This window comes from Octopus sinensis, linkage group LG18 (genome assembly GCF_006345805.1).
Source record: "Octopus sinensis linkage group LG18, ASM634580v1, whole genome shotgun sequence".
NCBI classification, from domain to species: domain Eukaryota; kingdom Metazoa; phylum Mollusca; class Cephalopoda; order Octopoda; family Octopodidae; genus Octopus; species Octopus sinensis.
In genome coordinates, this window is record NC_043014.1 from 47,300,405 (window position 1) to 47,322,904 (window position 22,500).

The window sequence follows — 22,500 nt, forward strand, 5'->3', positions numbered from 1 at the left end:
CCACCACCATCATCATCATCATCACTTACAGTTTTAACATCCCATGTCTGGTGTTGGAAGTAAAAAAAAATTGCCATGCTGGTTTTAATTTGGGATTTCTGATGATTTGTAGACATGAGGTGCATGTGATGTAGAATCCTTCATCCAGATTAAATGAGACTTCAGCTTGGTGCAACAATACAAATCTGCTTGTATATTTTTTAGCCACAACCAAACTGACCCCTAACTGGCACAGACCTTTCTTGCACTGAGCCCTAATTTACACAGACCTCTGTAACACTGACTCCTGACATAGACATCTGTGACACTGACCCCCCCACGTAACTGATACTGATCCCAAAGATTTAGGATTCTTCAGGTTTTTAACCCCTTGCAGACAGTCTGTGCTCTGCACTGGTATTAGGCCATTCAGTAATTACATAATTTGTCATACAAAGAATTTTACAGTGTATTTACCAATTCCTCTCAGTGTGGTATATTTGAAAACACAGTGCCACACAGAGCAAGACATTGCACTGCTCTCGCACACAGTGTTCCAATGCGGTCAGTACTTCTTCCCATCTGCAAGGAGTTAAATATATAAACTTCAGTCTCAGCCTACCTCGGACCATGTTAAGGCCAAAAATTATTTACATAAAAAAAGTGCTTTTTTTCTATGAAAATCCCTATTTTTTAACGTTTTTTTTTTACTGCTGTGTCACCATTTTTCGGTGTATTTCAACCAGAAAAATGTTCACTTAAAGAGAATAACAAGCTGCATAATGCAAAATTTTTAACATCTAGTTCTCCCCGTGTTGGTAGTTTTCATAGAAGTGGATAAACAAGTTATATTTCCTCTTGGATTGGATGATAATTTACTGTTATAAATAATTTTACGGCTGTGACGAATAAAAATTTAGGTGAGTAAGATTTTGCTGGCCTGCCCTAAACCCAATGAAATACCTAGACTCAGGCTCAAACCTATAACTTATGGAATGGTAGGCAGTTCTGTACATTATCCATTCTGATACTTCACACATACATATGTATGCAGGCATGTGTGTGTGTATGTGTGTTTTATATATACTCCTGTGAGTTAACATGTCATCCCTTGACGACAATGTGACCTTCATTTGACTAAGGTATCTTTGGCCTGCTGAGCATATAGTGGAGTGCCCCTCGTTTGGATAATTACTGCTTCCAAGGTTCTGCTAGCTAGGAAACATATGTAGCCTGGATTTTATCTGCTCCATTCCCTAAATTTGGATATATATATTATATAAAGGCAGCGAGCTTTAATCTATATATTTAATTTATATATATCTATGTATATAAAGTTGAAGTTGTCTGTGTATGGCAGGTTTGGTAGCCTTCAACTAACACTATCTCCTCCGAGACCCTGCGGTGCAAGTTGACCAAAATTGAGAGTATGATAGAAGAAGGCTTGCTCTTCCTTCCGTAGAAGAAAAAATTCAAATCGGACCATGTTAAGACCAAAAATTATTTACATAAAAAAGTGCTTTTTTTCTATGAAAATCCCTATTTTTTACGATTTTTTTTACTGCTGTGTTGCCATTTTTCGGTGTATTTCAACCAGAAAAATGTTCACTTAAAGAGAATAACAAGCTACATAATGCAAAATTTTTACTTTTCAAATATTCCAATTCTAAAGGGTCGAAGCAAACCTGAGCAATGCCGGGCGATATGTTAGTATATATATATATATATATATATATATATATATATATATATAAAGGCAGTGAGCTTTAATCATTGTTGCCAAGATACAGAGTGAATCGCAGAAGGTCCTCTACTTGCTTATAGAAAATGACTTCCAGGCCATATTCGATAAGTGGCAGGAACACAGGGACTGGAGTATCGCTATGCAAGGTGACTATTTCAGAGATGATCTTAAAACTTAGGTAAATAAGTTATTTTTTATTAAACATAACTAGTCTGAGAACTCTTTGATACCACCTCGTATAGTATAAAAAAAAAACACTGTTTACTTTAAAGCTAGGTGAAATGAAACTGCCCTAGAAGTGAATGAGAATGAAATATATTGATATTTCACAGTATTTTCTGCTCATCAGTGCCAGATACTTGCCTCACTTCCAAAATGAATTCAAATTGCTAGTTAGATGTATATGCAGATAGGATAACATCTATCTGCTGATGTGTATATTGTATTGTTGAAGCTGGAAAAGCTTCACAAACTGTTTTGTATGACCCTTCATCAGTTGTGAGCATTCAGAACAATTCAAAAATTTATAAGTATGTATAAGTGTTCATGATTGCCAACTCATCAATTAAACATTTGTAGTTGACTGGGAAAATATTTTTCAAGATAATTGGGAATTGTTATATATAAAAGCAAACAGCTGTAATGGAAAATTATATAAACATCAAGGGGTGTTGAATAAAGATTTTTTAAAAATTAGATATATAAAATGGATAGTAAAAAATTGTAGGGACTGGTATGAAAATATACAGAAATAAAATAAACCTTGTCAGAAGTAAGAGGTTGCAAGTTATTAAAATAGAATTAAGGTGAAAGTAAGAACTAGAAAATTATAATGTGAGTGAACAAGTAATAGATAAAAGATACACACACACACACACACATGATGGGCTTCTTTCCGTTTTTGTCCACCAAATCCACTCACAAGGCTTTGCTCGGCCCAAGATGCCATGTGGTTGGGAAGCAAGCTTCTTAACATGCAACCATGTCTGCACCTACACTTGCGTCAGAAATTAATTAGCACTTCTCAAATTTCTACATTAAATAGGTTAAATCAATTAACCTATGAGCTGTTCAAAACGTCTTATGCGATGAGAAAACTTAGTATGGTGTGATTTCGGTCCTTGCGAGGCGCTACCTATATCTATTAAACAAAGGAAGATTTGTCTGCATCCGCACTCCAAGTTGTTGTTGCACTGCTATGTCAACATCATAAGGCTGTAGACTCTCAAACTGCTCTGCAAACAAAGTTACGTCATCGTTCTGCGCAACAGTGAACTCGCAACAAAGCAATAGTTCGAGATATGGCCACTAGGTGACAGCACATACCTTGAGTGAAGAGCAAATCAAGGGTGCTAATTAATTTCTGACGGTAGTGTATATATATATAGATAGATAGATCGTTAGCCACTACGCACATTTTTTTCTCTCCTTGTTTTCTGTGTTCCTTTCTGTAGAAGAGCGTAGGCTCAAAACGTAAAAGACTTTTTCTATTCCTGAGAGTTATGCTAATACATCTGTTTGTTTTGTACACCACCTGTCTTCGTCTTTTGTTTTTTTCTGTAAACTTTCCCTATATATATATATATATATGTAAATTAAATTAGAGATAAAACCACTATTAGGCAAATCAAACTGAAAAACATAAACCAAAACATAGAAATAATTAATATCATATTCAAAATATATAAAATATAAAATTTTAAAATTTAAATTATTTAAATTTAAAATTAAAATTATTAATTTATATTTATAAATTTTTATTTTTTATTTATTTTTTAAAAATTAAATATATATAACTATCAAAAGGTATTAAAAGCTTTAATATATATATACCTACATACACACAGATGAGTGGACATATATATATATGTAGGTTGCTGGAGGTTTCCACTGTTTTTTATAAACCACTCATTGCTTTCTTTCTAACCTTCTAAGGACCCTAACCACAAGTAAAGGAAGTCCCTTGAGAGAATTAATAGATATGTAGTACATGTGAATCCAAAGGCACAGTTTTCAGAAACACAACAGTGTTAATAGTGAATATGTTTGTTGCTCTTCAAACATGTTGTTGGATGTTGGAACTTACACTGGGCTTCTGTCAGTATCTCCTTCCCTTTTATCTGACCCCAATCTTGACTGTTCCACCATGGGGCACCAACCACTCATCAGTCAATACTCTACTCCTGGGGGCTGATAGAACCCTGTCAGATCATTGGACAAAATGCTTACCGACATTTCTTCCATCTCTTTACGTTCTGTTTTCAAACCTTGCCAAGGTCAACTTGGCCTTTCGTCCTTTTGGAGGTCAATAACATAAAAACCAGTCAGATACTGAGTTTGATGTAACTAACACCCTCCCCCCTAAATTTTTAGCCTTGTGCCAAAATTTGAAACAATTATTATTATTATATTGAGTGAGAGAGCAGTTCATGCCATCAAAGTGACACTGGGGTAAAATATACGAAGCCCAATATACCCATCATGACTACCCGTCTGATAAGGGTACACCAAGCACATGCATCACAACCATATGTGTGCGACATGGTGATCTCATATCAAGATAAACAGCACATGACCTTGCAGGTGGGGCCCAGTTAGAATTTTCTTCAGGTTGAGTAGCCCATCCTGCTCAAAAGGTCCATGAATAAGGGTTGTTTAAGGATGTTGAAAGAACCACCCATGTTTCCAGAGGTGAACTATTCAAACCCCAAAGAATCCCTCTCAACACATGGCTATGATGCTCCCCCACTACTTCTGCTCGTGATCAGAGATGCACATATCGTCAGCCACTATGGGACATGCTCAACTGGTTAAGGTCAAACAACTGACAAGCAAATCTGTGGTATTGAGCAGAATATTTGCTGTAGCCCATCTTTTATACCAAGACAAAACAATGTACATTATTATTATTATTTAAGATGGTGAACTGGCAGATATTTTATCATGCTGGACCAAACGCATAGAAGCATTTCATCCATCTATATGTTCAGAATTCAAATTTCACTGAGGTCAGCTTTGCTTTTCATGCTTTCAAGGTTGATGAAATAAGTACCAGTTGCGCACTGGGGTCAATGTAATTCATTAGCTCCCTCCCCCAGACTTCCAGGCATTGTGGGCTAATGTAGAAAGAGTTATTATTTCAGAATTTGGCACAAGGCCAGTAGTTTCGAGGGGAGGGGTTAATCAAAAACCATTGACCTCAGTACTTGATTAGTACTTTAATTTTATTGATCCAGAGAGGATGAAAGGCAAAGAGGACCTTGGTGGGATTTGAACTCGGAATGTAGTCGGAACAAATATCACAAAATACTTTAATCGATGGTCTAATAATTCTCTTGGACTGTGATGGTATTGGTTATGGAGCAATAATTTCCTTCAGGACTAAGGCAGTGAGCTGGCAGAGTTGTTAGCACATCAGGCAAAATGCTTAACAACATTTTGTCTGTCTTTACATTCTGAGTTCAAATTCTGCCGAGGTCAACTTTGCCTTTCATCCTTTCAGGATTGAAAAAATTAGTACCAGTTGAGTAGTGGGGGTCGATGTAATTGACTTATCCCCTCCCTCAAAATTTCTGGCCTCGTGCCAACATTTGAAACCAATATTTCCTTCAGGACTGTCGGACTGTCTTTCACCAAACATCTGGCTTTGGTGATAGGACTGAAGCGTGGGGGAGACAGAGCTGACTCTCAGGCTCTCTACTACCACCTTCACCATAACCATCAGTACCACCTCCACCACGACCATCAACGCTGCCTCCACCACAACCATCAATGCCACCTCCACTATACATTGTTCGAGTGAATAAATATAGAAATCTATTACATTTTTATTGATGTAACTTTTACTGCAAAGACTGGTACACAATAATAATAATAATAATAATGTTGCTAGAAAGTTAAGGGTAAGGCACAGTGTCACCAGTAACAATAAGAGGTGGAGGAGAGAATTAATAACAATGGTAATTGTTGCTTCTTTAATGAGATAAAAGCTGGAAGGAAAATGGAAATAAAGTGTGCATGTGTGTGTGTGTGTGTGTGTGTGTGGTGGGGAACAAATGCAGTGAATGTGAAGGTGGTGATGGTAGCGGTGGTATGATGAAGAGAGAACAGTCAGTTTTGCATTCATTCCCCTCTAGTTGTTGTGTAGCGTAGCAAGCAGCCTGGTCAGTGTTACTCACTGTACACCATTGAACGGTTATCGATTTCCTCCCCCTCTTCCTCCTCTGCCTCCTCCCCTTCCTCCTCCGTTTTTCTTCCTCGCAGTGTTCAGTTTGAAGAAAAGATGTCAGTAAAAACAGACCTCATCATCCATGTTAACTCTTGGAACGTTCTGACATGGAGCTTTTTAACCGTGATGCGGGGGGGGGATGTTTGCGGTGCGTGGAAGCGACACGCATGTGATATGGTGTGTGTGTAACATGTGGTGTGTGTGTGTAACATGTGGTGTGTGTGTGTGCGGTTGTATGTAAGGTAGTGTGTCTGTTTGTGTATGTGTGTTGTGTGTGTGTGTGTGTGGTTGTATGTAAGGTAGTGTGTCTGTTTGTGTGTGTGTGTGTGTTTGTATGTATGTATGTATGTATGTGTGTGTGTGGTTGTATGTAATGTAGTGTGGCTGTTTGCGTATGTATGTATATATGTGTGCGTATGGAAATCCTGGAGCATTGTACCATGTAGCTTCATTGTGTTTTGGTGTATGCAGTGGGTGGTTGGTGTATGAATGTATGCATGTGTGGTATGTGTATAGGAAATCCTGGAGCATTTCGACATAGTCAGCTGTGTGTGTGTCCGTGTGTCCTTTATACATCATCGTCATTCTATATCTGTACAGCTGTTTTCCCATGTTTGTATGGATTGGTGGATGGGTCTACTGCAGCATAATGCTTTTGTGTATGTCTGTGTGTCTGATTTTGGTTGGTTTAATATTATTCAACTATATCTGTCTCCTGTTTTCCTGTTAATAATTGCTAGTTATGTTTCTCATAAAATGAGGACTTGTATGTTTGTGTGTGCACACATACACACACACACACATGTATAAGCACTTGTGTATATCACATACAGACGTGTGTGCATGTATGTATATATATATATATATGTTCGGCAAAAGAGACCGATAGAATAAGTACTAGGCTTACAAAGAATAAGTCCGGGGGTCGATTAGCTCGACTAAAGGCGGTGCTCCAGCATGGCCACAGTCAAATGACTGAAACAAGTAAAAGAGAGAAAAGAGTATATATATATATATATATATATAGGCACCTTGGGCAAGTGTCTTCTATAGCCTCGGGCCGACCAAAGCCTTGTGAGTGGATTTGGTAGACGGAAACTGAAAGAAGCCCGTCGTGTATATATATATATATATATATTATAATAAGAGATATATATATATATGTGTGTGCGTGTATATTTATGTGTCTATGTTTGTCCTCCTAGCATTGCTTGACAACCGATGCTGGTGTGTTTACGTCCCCGTCACTTAACGGTTCGGCAAAAGAGACTGATAGAATAAGTACTGGGCTTACAAAGAATGTCCCAGGGTTGAGTTGCTCGACTAAAGGCGGTGCTCCAGCATGGCCGCAGTCAACTGACTGAAACAAGTAAGAGTGTATATATAAAACACACACACACACACACACACACACACATATATATATATATATATATATAACACATATATGTCTGAGTGTTTATATATGCATAAGTGCACAAATGTTTGCTGCTGTAGCCCGAATTTATAGTCAGGGATGCCACCATAGCTGCTGTCCTGCTGCTGCTACGGCAACAATGATGATTCTGTCAGTAATAGTTCAACAACCTCAGATAGAGTAACTGTTCTTGATTCATTCCTTACCATTTAACGGTTTGCTTTTAGAAGAATCTGCCTGTTGTATTACTGCTACATCATGCCTGATTGATTTTGCATGCATGTGTCTATGTATGTATTTGTATGTATGTGTGTGTGTGTATGTATGTATATATGTATGTCTGCATGTGTCTATGTATGTATGTGTGTATGTATGTGTCTATGTATGTATGCATATGTATGTATGTGTGTATGTATGCATATGTATGTATGTGTGTATGTATGTGTCTATGTATGTATGCATTTGTATGTATGTGTGTGTGTGTATGTATGTATATATGTATGTCTGCATGTGTCTATGTATGTATGTGTGTATGTATGTGTCTATGTATGTATGCATATGTATGTATGTGTGTATGTATGCATATGTATGTATGTGTGTATGTATGTGTCTATGTATGTATGCATTTGTATGTATGTGTGTATGTATGTATGTATGTATGTATGTATGTATGCATGTGTCTATGTATGCATGTGTCTATGTATGTATGTATGTATGTATGTATGCATGTGTCTATGTATGTATGTATGTATGTATGTATCACATCTGCTATTTAACCTCACCTGACTCCAAACTAAATTACCCTTACAAAGAAAGCTAACGTCCTCCACAAATAGTTCCTTTACAAACTCCCTGCATAAAAACAATAGAAGCACAAGAATAAAAAAAAAACAACTACCAAAGTATTTTATGTGGATGGTGAGAGTGAATGGGGCTAATGAAGAAATAATGAAAACGCGACATAAACTGGAAACCTCTCATCATCAGCAGCCTTATTGGATATCATAGTTTCAACACCAAAAGGCAGGACTACTCCATGTTATAGTGTGAAGATTGTTTTAACGTGGCTTAGTGGGATGTATGTATGTATAAGTGCATGTGTAAATGTGTTTATGTATGTGCTAGTATCTAGTATGTGTTTATCGGCAGTGTGTTGTTGGCGATTTCTTTTTTGTCTTTGGACTTTTCCCTTCCTCATTTCTGATGAAGAGCTATGCTCAAAACATCAAAGACTCTCTTATTACCAAGTGTCAAACTAATACATTTCTTGTGCATGGCCTCTTGTCTGTTATTGTTAATTTTAAATGTTCATATATTTAAATTGACTATATATACGTACGTACGTACATACATATATATATATATATATATATATATATATATATAGATAGATAGATAGGTGCAGGAGTGGTTGTGTGGTAAGTAGCTTGTTTACCAACCACTTAGTTCTGGGTTCAGTCCCACTGTGTGGCACCTTGGGCAAGTGTCTTCTACTATAGCCTCGGGCCGACTGAAGCCTTGTGAGTGGATTTGGTAGATGGAAACTGAAAGAAGCCCATCGTATATATGTATATATATATATATATATGTGTGTGTGTATGTTTGTGTGTCTGTGTTTGTCCCATCCAACATCGCTTGACAACCGATGCTGGTGTGTTTATGTCCCCGTTACTTAGCGGTTTGGCAAAAAGAGACTGATAGAACAAGTACTGGGCTTACAAAGAATAAGTCCCGGGGTCGAGTTGCTTGATTAAAGGTGGTGCTCCAGCATGGCTGCAGTCAAATGACTGAAACAGTAAAAGAGTAAAAGAGATGGTCCAATCCCATGCCAGCATGGACTACGGATGTTAAACGATGACTAATGTCAGAAGCATTATTAATACAGAGAGGCAATCTTAATATCCTGCTTAACATGGATGTTGAGTTAGAACAACAAATACTGTGTTATAATCTTGAGAGGACCTCTCTCATGGACCCATGGTGCATGACAGCACTGATATTTATATTGTTGGTGTCAGAACTGCCAGTTCAAGTGATTTTGCCATGCCCAAGCTCATCAGTAACAAGACACCTTGTAGCAACATAAGCTGAATCTCACTCTTTACTTGTTTTAGTCATTTGACTGTGGCCATGCTGGAGCAACGCCTTTAGTTGAGCAAATTGACCTCAGGACTTATTCTTTGTAAGCCTAGCACTTATTCTCTCGGTCTCTCTTTTGTCGAACTGCTAAGTTACGGGGACGTAAACACACCAACATTGGTTGTCAAGCAATTTTGGGGGGACAAACACACACACATATATATATATACATATATGCGACGGGCTTCATTCAGTTTCCGTCTACCAAATCCACTCACAAGGCTTTGGTCGGCCCGAGGCTATAGTAGAAGACACTTGCCCAAGTTGTCAAGCAGTGGGACTGAACCCGGAACCATGTGGTTGGTAAGAGCTACTTACCACACAGCCACTCCTGCGCCTATGAGGATAGAAAGACATTTACAGCACCTAGGTTTCCCAAGCGGTCACCCATCTAAGTACTGACTAGGCTCGACATTGCTTAACGTCGGTGATCGGACGAGAACCGGTGTTTTCAAAACGATATGGCCGTAAACACTTAATTAATTTTGGTCACTTATTCCACCTAACATAAACTAATCTCACCATCAATGATATATAGAATGTCGGTGTCTTTTCACAGACTGATTTTGCAAATAGCCAGCAGGTTTATTAAAAAGTAATTAATAGTGACAGAAGCAGTATTAATGCTAAATGGTAATCTTTATATCCAACTTAAGGCGAGGTGGCAGAAACATTAAGCACGCCCGGCGAAATGCTTAGCAGTATTTCATCTACAGCTATGTTCTGAGTTCAAATTCTGCCGAGGTCGACTTTGCCTTTCATCCTTTCGGGGTCGATTAAATAAGTACCAGTTACGCACTGGGATCGATATAATTGGCTTAATCCGTTTGTCTGTCCTTGTTTGACCTCTCTGTGTTTAGCCCCTTGTGGGTAGTAAAGAAATAGGTAATCTTTATATCCAACTCAATGTGGATGTTGTGTTAGAATGCCCAAATACTGCATTATTTACCTTGAGAGAACTGCTCACAAGGACTCCTGGTACAATAAAAACATGATGTAAATATTGTTTTAATGCCATGGTGGAATATTTGTTGCTTTGCTTGGTGTGTGTAACATCATGTCATTGCCATTGCCCATCAGCAGTGATAGACATCATCTCAGAAGTTCATTAGTGCCAGTCCAGTCACAACCATTATTTCCCAGTGCCGCGTGGCATCATCATCATCATCATCATCATCGTTTAACGTCCGTTCTCCATGCTAGCATGGGTTGGATGGTTCAACCAGGGATCTGGGAGGCCAGAAGGCTGCACCAGGCTCCAGTCTTATCTGGCAGTGTTTCTACAGCTGGATACCCTTCCTAACGCCAACCACTCCGTGAATGTAGTGGGTGCTTTTTATGTGCCACCTGCACATGTGCCAGGCGAGGCTGGCAACAGCCATGGTCGGATTGGTGCATTTTACGTGCCACCAGCACGGAAGCCAGTCAAGGCGGCACTGGCATCGGCCACAATTTGGATAGTGCTTTTTACGTACCACCAGTCCAGGGGTCCTGGCATCGAGTCCAGGGGTCCTGGCAATAGAGGATAAATCTATTTACTTTCTTCTTTTTATTTACTGTTATCCCCTCATCACTGCTTTTGCTTTTGTCTCAATCATCAGTTTTTCTTCTTTACATTCTTGCCCCCCCCCCCCGTTCCTTTCTTGTACTTCTGTTATACTCTCATCACCATCCTTATATATTGATGTCCCCTCGTTGTCATCCTGTCTTTCTTTCATGTCCTTTTGTCATCATTCTTTAGTCATCATCATGTCTTTCATCACTCAGTGTTCTACATTTGATTTTCTATTTTTGTTGTGTGTGTTTAACCCTTTAGTGTTCAGATTATTCAATCAAACATAATGCCTATTGATTCCCATTGATTTGAATTAATCATGCATTAACTCATATCTTCAAGATCTTGATGGTGTAATTACTTAATGTAGAATAACGTTGTAGGGTAGGTGTGAGAGCCTGGATCTGGTCAGTTTGAACATAAAACAGATTAGCTATTTTGGCCGGATATGGCCGGTTTAAATACTAAAGGGTTAATGAGAAAAAAGACAAGTAGTAGTTTGGCTGTTTATTTTTTGTTGTTGTTTTTTTCTCTTCATTCTTTGTCTTTATCTTCCTTTTCTTTCTCCCTTACTTTGCTCTACCCTTTCCTCCATCACTCCAGCTATTACTACACACACACACACACACACACACACACACACACACACACACACTCCATGTGAACCAAACTTGTCCAACAATGAAGGAAGATAAAACACAACCTATAACACCCCGATCCTGATATGTCTAAAAAAGTATATTCTCACAAATTGTGCCTTAACTCATTCTCGTTTCATGTTCAGACATTAGTTTTATTTACATAAAGATTGAATTGCAATTTAATTACGGAGATGTACCTGCATAGCAAGTGATTTGATCTGAGATCGTGTGCTGAAACGAAAACAATTGCAGTGTTTGTAAGCCATTTAAGAAACACACAAAAGCCGTTTGATTCACTTCAACATTTAAGTTTAATTTGTCAAAATATTTTCGTCGCTTTAAGACCACGACCTGTTCACTGACAAAAATCCGTGCTGCACCTGAGAAAGTAACAGTTAGTTCGTTATATATATGTACGTATGTATGTATGCACGCACGCACGCATGCATGTATGTATGTATGTACATACGTACGCCTGTGTGTATGCAATTTAATTACAAGGAAACAAAGAAAAAAAAAATTTAAAAAAGAAATGTCCACCCCAGAACAAACTGTGTGTTCAGCTGCATCCTGTGGACATGGTGGAGGCGCAATGGCCCAGTGGTTAGGGCAGCGGACTCATGGTCATAGGATCGCGGTTTCGATTCCCAGACCAGGCGTTGTGAGTGTTTATTGAGCAAAAACACCTAAAAAAGCTCCACGAGGCTCCGGCAGGGGATGGTGGTGATCCCTGCTGTACTCTTTCACCACAACTTTCTCTCACTCTTACTTCCTGTTTCTGTTGTACCTGTATTTCAAAGGGCCGGCCTTGTCACTCTCTGTGTCACGCTGAATATCCCCGAGAACTACGTTAAGGGTGCACGTGTCTGTGGAGTGCTCAGCCACTTACACGTTAATTTCACGAGCAGGCTGTTCCGTCGATTCGGATCAACCGGAACTCTCATCGTCGTAACCGACGGAGTGCTTCCATCCTGTGGACATGACTGCGATAGCGTTGCCACGGAGAATGGCCAGCAGCACTTGCTGAAACAGCTGTCCTACCTCGCAGGGCTTATTCCAACAGATTTTGTTTTATTTTTAACTGCTCTAATGTTCCTTCTGTTTTGGTAACTACAACCGGCTGACCATTGACTGCTCACTGACCAAATACTCTACATGTGAAGTACTTGGCAACAGTAATGTAGAAACAACACTGAAGAGAAATGTGATGGTGTTTGATAAGGAAAGATGATTATCATTGCGGACTGTTTGCCAAAATCGAATCACTTGAAAACTCTGGCTGCTAACCACTTTATTGGCTCCTTAACTCTAAACAAAGCAGACATTAATTAACCCTGCCTCCACCACCACTTAATTAATTTTGGACACTTATCCCGCCTACCATAAAACTAATCTCTTATCTTGTGATTCCTAATCTCACTCAGTCTCTGTACCCAGCTAATTAGCACTACTGTGTGTATGCGTATTGAATCAATAGGAGAGCCTGTAGATTTACTTGAAGGAACGGTCAGATCACCCTCAAATCATTGTCTTTAATAGGAAGGAATTGTAGACTTAGATACGCTCGCAAAAAAAACAGGGTCTGCACTGATGGAATATTTTTGAACATAAGTCTGCTCAATCGGGATTGTGTTAGAATGCCAAATACTGCATTATTTGCCTTGAGAGAACTGCTCACAAGGATTCCTGGTGCAATAAAAACATGTATATATTGGAGCTAAACACCAACTCTTGCATGCTCTTCAACACGGCTGTCACCTATGTTATTAGACAAGGTCTACCTCCATCACAAACTGTGTAGTTCTTGTTTAAATTCTCCTCTGTTACCTTGTGAAGACAGAAATATCCTGGTGAAGGATAAAACTTCTTGACTCTAATTGGTCAGCCAGCATCTGCCCATCGGTCTCAGTCGAACAAAGTGAACCCTATCAACAGACACAAGATGAATATATCCGTATGAGGTGTCTCAGTCATTGTATATATTTTATTTTGTGGCACATAAAAAGCACCATCCAGACGTGGTTGATGCCAGTTCCAGTTCCTGCTGACTGGCTCCTGTGCTGGTGACACATAAAAAGTACCATCCAAACATGGTCGATGTCAGTGCCCCCCGACTGGCTCCCGTGTTGGTGGCATGTAAAAAAGCACCATCCAAACATGGTCGATGCTAGTGCCCCATGACTGGCTCCTGTGCCAGTGGCACGTAAAAAGCACCCACTACACTCTCGGAGTGGTTGGCATAAGGAAGAGCATCCACCTGTAGAAACATTCCCAGATCAGATTGGAGCCTGGTGCAGCCTACTGGCTTGCTTAGATCTCAGTCAAACTGTCCAACCCACGCCAGCATGGAAAGCGGATGTTAAACAATGACGATGATGATGAAACACCAAAATTAGTGCCAATATCTAGAGTAAGAATTCTTTCTACTTCATTGACCTTATTATTTATTCAGGACTTTGTGAAGATTATGAGAGAAAACTTGTTCTGATTAGTTGTTTGGTTGGTTCTAACTAAGCACTGGCTGACACCACACAGTCACAGATGTAATGCTATGTGTCAGACTCATTACAGCAATAGGATTGTTGTGTTAGATTCCAGTGATTGGTGGCTATCTCTTGGCCTCATTCCCCTTAAGAGTATAGAATTATATATTGGTTCAGATAGTGATATTTCGTGAAGAGGTTACAGAAAACCATTTTAAAAAGTGAACGGAGAATATATAATTGTTTTGATTTCTGATGCTTTGTTATTTGACCATGGAGGAACAAAAAGTTAGAATTGACTTTGTTGGGTTTTGAACCTAGAACACCAAAAACCAGTAAAGTATTTTGACTAGCTGTCAGCTGTTTAACTCTTTAGGATTCAAATTATTCTGTCAAATGCAATGCTTATTTATTAACATTGTCTGGCATTAATCATCCGTTGTCTCATAGCTTTGAGATCTCAATGATGTGGTTATTTATCTTTAGAATGATATTGTAGGGTGGGTGTGAAAGGCCAGATCTAGCTAATTTGAACACAAAACAAGTAGAATATTCAGGCTGGATATGTCCAGATTAAATGCTAAAGGGTACCAAACCCACCAATTCCCTAGTAACTTGTTGTTATGTTTAATAATGGCTGTAGCCTACCAGTGACTTTAGAGCTAGCGATGTCTTTAAAATGTGACTTTGTGCCAATAAAATAATATTTTTAAAGGATTACAATTTTAAAACCAAGTCATTTATTCAAAAAAGTGTCACAAAATACTTTGTCATTTATTAGAGAAGCCCAGCTGTGCTACATCACATTGCCAAGAAGTGGAGCTATGTATGAGGACAAGGTGGGGAGACCCATTACTCATCCCTGTCTTAAGGTCTTATGCATTAAGACTAACCTTGAGATTAATGTAAATCAAAAGAGTTTCAATGGAGGCCACATGCCTCATAAATAATATATGTATATATGAGAGAGAGGGAGAGAGATATGCTATGCTGGGGTGCCAACTTGAAGGGTTTTAGTCAAATGCATTGACCTCAGAACTTATTTTTTAAAGTCTGGTACTTATTCTATCAGTCTCTTATACTGAACTGCTAAGTTATAGAAATGTAAACAAACTGACACTGGTTGTCAAGTGGCAGCGTGGAATAAACACAAATATACACTCGCAGACATGCAATGGGCTTCTTTCAGTTTACATCTATCAAATCCACTCACAAAGCTTTGGTTAACCTGGGGCTATACAAAGGAAGAACTTGCTCAAGGTGTCATACAGTGGGACTGAACCTGGAACCATGTGGTTGGGAGGAAAACTTCTTACCTCACAGCCCTTTTATAATAGAAATGAAAGAGTGAGGGGACACAACCTTATAGCTGGTCAGACAGTGGATGTTATTCAACCCCGGTCACTGATTCAGTATTCCAGCATATATGTTGTAGGGGTGCTGGTGTTTACAATTACAGAACTAGGAACAAAATATCAGCAGAACACATTGCCTTTGCTACAGCTGTAGGCTAGTCCATCCTGTTCAGGCATTTGGATGCTTGGGCTGCCTGCTGGAGCCTAGCAGAAGGTATTTAAAGGGAAAAAATTTGACAAGGCAGTCAGTCGTCCGCTGTCGCTCGTTGACGCTACATCAAAGAGGCCAGGGAACAGAAGAAAGAAGACATGCACCCAACACCAGAGCTGAAGACACCTCTGAAAGAGGAGGCCCTGCCATATCAAAACGGAAGAGGAGTAGGGGTCGAAACCAGACATGGTTCCTCCTGATGATGTCTTGAGCTAACTGGATCCTATAAAGGACCTGTTGTGGTAGCAGACCATGAAACACGGTTGAAATTCCTCCTACATTGTGTTGTATCCTTTTTTTTTCAAGGTTGTTGGGCAGGAGTTCTATGGATCCCTTTGATTACTATTTTATCCTATAGCCATTCAATGTTTAAAAACTAGTTTTATAGAAACTTCATTCAAAATTCCTATTTGTTTTTCACATATTAACTTGTGAAGGTCGAACTATGTGAAACATTAAAGAAAGAAACCTAGAGGTTTCTTGCAGTACATACCAATACATGCATCTAAAGCAAACTTTTTTCAAAGACCTTCAAAATACTATTGTAGGATCCTTAATTTAATACTTTGTTGTGTGGAACCCCCCAAAATCTTATAGGGACCTTGATTAAGAACCACTGTTGTATAGTACAAGTGAAATTTGGTTGCTATTTCTTGTAGCTTGAGAATGAGGTGTTCTCTTATTTGTTGCAAGAGGTGTAGAAACCATGCTACCAGTAATATTAAGGGGTGTGAATGGTGGGGAGAACTTGTGATGGTAACACAAGGTCAAGGGTCACTATTTTTGAAGTCTCACTGTTGTGGTTTGACATTGTTGACAATACTGGATCCTTTTCCAGGGACAATACCTGGTCCTGTTTCCAGGGATCAGGTGGGTATACATGCACACACACACACACACATAAATATACATTTACACACACCTAGATACATACATGTCAGCATTACACATTCACGCACACAAATCTACATACAGCTACACATGTACAAGACAGAGACTAAGAGTTCTAAAGCCGGGTATCCCTTAGGGTATATGAGAAATTATGGGGTTGCATGAGATATCCAAAAACATTGGAATTTAAAATAATCTCAACTAACCAAATTACAATGAGGGTAGCCCCACGCCTAATAAATAATATTCGTAAACATTCATGATATATATTGCTTGGTAGTCTTCTAAATATAACTTTTCATCTGTTATCTGGCATCCATAAAATGTTACCCTTTATTTTTTGGTTGATGGTCTCCATTCAGTTTACAATATAGTCATCATAACAGGGGTAGATGTGGTTGTGTGGTTAAGAAGGCCGTTTAGGAATGTATTTTTTTCCAGGTTCAGTTCCATTGCACGTCTCCTTAGATTAGTGTGTTTTTTTTACTATGACCTTGGGCCAACCAGAGTCTTGTGATTGGATTTTTGGTAGGCAAAAATTGTGTGGAATCCTTATGTGTGTGTGTGTGTGCATCGTTTTTCCTCTAAGCTGTCTGACAACTGGTGTTGCTTTGTTTACATCTCCATAACTTAGTTCAACAAAAGGGGGCTTAAAAATAATATACTGTGGTCAATTTGTTTGACTTAAAGCCTTCAAGGCAATGCTCCAACAGGGCCATAGTCCAGTGACTGAAACAAGTAAAGGGCATAAGTAAAAATAAGGGGCACTCCAACACTGCCTGACATAAGGTACACTACAAGAAAATATTCCCTCCTCCTCCACCACTGCACATTATTTTCTTTGAAGGTTTCATGTTTAACCCTTTAGCATTTAAACCGGCCATATCCAGCCAAAAGTATTCTGCCTGTTTTATGTTCAAACTGGCCAGATCTGGTCTCTCACACCAACCCTACACTATTGTTTTAAAAATTAACAGCTACCTCATCAAAATCTCATAGCTACAAGGTAATGCATGATTAATTAAAAACAATGTAGATGAAGAAGCATTCATTTTGGCAGAATAATGTGAACACTAAAGGGTTAAAACAATTTAAGAGAGGTTATTGAAGTGGTTTCTTCTGCTTCATGGGATGATTTCTACACAGTGTAGAACATTCCTTAATTAGGCATGTCCTTTACGGCCACCTTGACCCTCTGCTCCTTGTCCTACTTGGGTAACCAAGTATCTCCTCTAGTGACCCCCCCCCCATGGGTGCTAGTGCTATGTAAAAAGCACCACATAAAATAGCACCTGTGCTGGTGTGTCATAGAAGACCACCAATGCTGGCATTATTAAACCACCTGTGTGTTAAATCGTTTGACCCATGTCAGCATGGAAAGCAGATGTTAAATGATGATGATGATGGTCTCCTGTGGCCCCTGTTTACAAGCAAATGAACTGTGCTTTTGTGACACCATTTTACAACCAGGTGGCCTCTGCCTCTCGGTGGCACCTCTTTACAGCCAAGTAGACTTGGCCACTGTTTGTTTAAATATTTTCTAAGGTCACAACATAACTGCTGACAGGATTTCAACTGTTGAATGTTAAAGGGAGACTGTGTTTGTGTGTGTGTGTGTGTGTGTGGTGTGTTCCCTTTGTTGGGTCTAGAGACACTGCGACCCATTTTCTTGCTCTTGTTTAGCCCCTGGCCACTACTACTCCAAGATATCTATCTGCAGTTACACATTCCAGATATGATCATCCTAGCAGAAACAGTGTAGTTAAGAGTACATTATTCGCTCCTGCCTTTTAAGACAAAGTGTGATGTGAGGGAAATTTGGTTTCTATATCTAGCAGATAGAGGCTCTCCTATTGGATAAATTGTATTGTGGTTATGGTGGTAGTGGACTAGTGTTGTAGTTGTTGTTGTAGTAGTTTGGGTGTTAGTGTGCTAGTGCTGTAGTGGTGGATACCATCACTACACTACTGCCGCAACAGCTCATATGATCTTGTTTGCAGTGGTAATGTAATCTAGTTGTAGTGGTGGTGGTAGTAGTAGTAGTATATGTTAGCATATAGTAGTAACGGTGGTGGTGGGTGTAGTGATGCATGTAGCAGTGGTAGTGGTATAAATGGTAGCTATAGTGGTGGTGGTGGTGGCAGCAGTGGTAGTGGTAGTAGTGGCTGTAGCAGTGGTGGCAGTTGTAGAAGCAGCAGTGGTGGTAGTAGTATATAATAGTATATAGTAGTAATGATGGTTGTGGTGGTGGTGGTGGTTGTAGTGAGATGTGTAATGTTGTAGAGGATGTTGTATGTAGTGGTCACTTAATGTTGTTGCAGTATTTGTGTTTATTAAACAACCTCAGCATCCTTTAGCACGTGACACTCCTCGCTGCTCCCCCCTCTCTTTATGTGTATGTGTGTGTGTATATATATATGCGTGTCTGTGTGTGTGTATATATATATATATATATGCGTGTGTGTGTGTATAATATATATAATATATATATATATATATATATGCGTGTCTGTGTGTGTATATATATATATATATGCGTGTCTGTGTGTGTATATAATATATATGCGTGTCTATGTGTATATATATATATATATATATTATATATAATATATATATATATATGCGTGTCTGTGTGTGTGTTATATATATATATATATATATATTATATATATATATATATATATATGCGTGTCTGTCTGTGTGGTGTGTATATATATATATATATATATATATGCGTGTGTGTGTGTGTGTGTATGTATATATATATATATATATAATATATATATATATATTATATAATATATATATATATATATATATGCGTGTCTCTGTGTGTGTGTATATATATATATATATTATATATATATATATGCGTGTCTGTGTGTGTGTATGTGTATATGTGTGTATGTGTGTTTGTGTGTATATATATATATATCTGCAACCCCCACTCCTCCCACTATAACAGTGTTTGGTTTCCAATACCATTGAAATGGTTTCTCTTCGCTTGTTACAGTGGTGGTGGTCATGGTGTGGCTGAATGTTGCTGTCGTTTAACCCTAGGTCAGCGCTGATCGAGCAGGGCTATCTCCTCCGCTAGATCCATCTATCACACAACAATCCAGTGTCCTTCTATCCGTTTAGAGAAATGGTTTGAGGGGAGATTCGGCTGCTATTTTTAGCAAGTCGAGCAACCACCTTAGAGGCTCCCCTGATTGGCTTATCAGTGGTGCTGCTGCTGCTGGTGATGATGATAGTGATGATGGTTGTGATGCTGATGATGATGATGATGATGATGAAGGCATTGATGCCGGTGGTGATGATGCTGGTGATGGCGATTGCTGCTGCTGGCTGCCTGACTGCTGTGTATTATGTCCCCCCCCCCGCTCTCTGTTATAACTATTGATTGGAGACTGTCCCACTGCTGCTGATATATACCCCCCCCTCATCATGTCCCCCATCGTCTCCCTCCTATATAAACATTGTAGACTATAGCTACACTATACACACACACACACACATATATATATACACATTGTAGACTATATATATATATATACATATATATATATATAATATATATATATATATATATATATATATATATTATATATCTATATATATATATATATATATATATATATATATATATAATATATATATATATATATACATATATATATATATATATATATATATATATATATATATATATATACTAAGCACGCATTCTACAATTACTACATAGTTACTGCACACACATACACGCACACATACATACACACACATATATATATATATATATATATATACACAAAGACACGCATACATACGCACACACATATATATATACAAGACACGCATACATACGCACACTCACACACACACACACACACACATATAATATATATATATACAAAGACACGCACGGACGCAACGCACACACACACACAGACGCACGCACACACACACACACACATATATATATATATGCAAAGACACACGCTTACTACATACGCGCACACATACACACACACAGACACACTGTAATCTAACTGTTGACTCCACTTTGATCTCACATATCTCATTGAAACATCACACGCACATGCCTACACACACACTCGCATACTCGCACGGTCCTACACGCACACACGCGCACCTCCTCCTCCTTTCCCTCTACTTTCTTTTCGCTCCTATCTCTGTTTCTTTCCTCCTTTATCTTCTTCGCATTCTGTGTGTGCGTGCGTGTGCGCGTGTGTCTCTCTCTCTCTCCAAATATATTCTCTCTCTCTCTCTACACGCATATATATACGCTTCCGAGCTTCGTATAATTTCCCCTCTTTTTGCCACAATAGACATCATCTTTTAAAGTATTAGTACACACATATATACAAGACACATATTTACCAATTCACTCTCAATCGCACACACATTCTCACACACACACACACACACACACGTGCCCGCACACACTCTCACACATTCACACACACACACACACGTGCCCACACACACTCACACAGCTGTAAATATCTTTCCATGTAAGTTACACACTAACAGCTGTATTGTGTACAAGTGTGTGTGTGTATGTATGTGTATATGTTTACGCGCGTGTGAGCGTGTGTACTCAAGTGGATGTGTATATATATATACATATATATATATATATATATATATGTCAATGTATGAGTGTGTATGTATGTGTTTGTTGATGTTGCTCTGTATATATTGACACAACAACAACAACGACAACAACATGAGTAATAATAATAAGGCAGGGAAAGTAGCTGACAAAATCAGTTGAACTTTTGGTGGTTAGCGCAACATTGAGGGACGTAGGAGGATCTGTGTGTGCTCTCGCCGCTTACTCTACTGGTACTACGACCGACCGATGCCGTTCTCACGTACTCCTTAGTCTACAGCTGTAGCAGAGGCAACTCTCGTCTGCTCAGTGTCACTCGTACTCCTGTTGTACTCCGCTGCCGATACTCTCTTTGTTTTTCTTATGGTCAACTGCTGTGGTCGTAGTACTCTGCTGTAGTCCTGCTGCTCTCTTCCATTGTTGTATCTCTCTCACACACTCACATACACACACAAGCTATATATTATATACACTCAATACATACAACTGGCATTCTATTGTAGCATTATTTGCACACAAGACATACAGCACTCAGTCCGTTTCTGTACACACACGTACACACATACACACACTATGTAACCCTGTATATATACATACATATATATACATATATATATATACACACACACATGCTGCATAATACTCAATACATAGGCTATAAGCTATATAACAGTGCATGCTCATAAACTCCAACCTATATGACACTACATACATTCAAACTCCAAGGCTATATAATGTTCTGTATATATAATATATATATAAAGAGTGCATTATAACACTTTCAGTACAAACTTAATTCTCAATATGTAACCAATTAATAATAATAATAATATAATAATAATGATAATAATTTAAAGGTATTGATTTTTGGATCATCTCTTACTGTTCAATTCTTTCTGAAAAATTCTGTTGTTGAAGATTTTTCAAATTTTGGATTGGATATCCAGTTCACCTCCCAATTGATAAGAACTCTCAGCTATCACTTGTCACTGGAACTTTTTAGATTTTGGAATTTGGTAACCGCTCGTTACTGGAAGCCGAATATTCCTGGATTAGTTGCCGTTTGTTAGGACACTTTCGGTGATCCCTGGATTAGTTTACCAAAGTATTCGGATTACTTGCGACTGGCAGTTTTACATCATTTTACATCAGTCGTCATATTAAGCCAGTGAAAGTGGATTCTTGGATTCTTGCTGCCTTATTACCAAATGCTGTGTG

General features: G+C 38.7%; 1 protein-coding gene and 1 non-coding gene across 8 annotated transcripts in view; one reads left to right on the forward strand and one right to left on the reverse strand.

The window, feature by feature from the left end:
• Window positions 1-22,500, forward strand: part of LOC115221295 — a 355,773-nt gene that overhangs the window by 114,292 nt on the left and 218,981 nt on the right. Inside the window, exon 1 of one of the 7 annotated variants that reach the window (XM_029791444.2) lies at window positions 22,154-22,500. This exon is cut by the window's right edge and continues 1,282 nt beyond it. The exons of the other annotated variants lie outside the window; for them this stretch is intronic. The gene's annotated coding sequence lies outside the window, so the exon portion shown is untranslated. Of the gene's footprint in view, window positions 1-22,153 lie in introns of those variants that run through there. 7 annotated transcript variants of the gene reach the window in all.
• Window positions 9,862-9,980, reverse strand: LOC115221872. Its single transcript, XR_003882670.1, has one exon. It is a non-coding gene; the product is annotated as a 5S ribosomal RNA (ribosomal RNA).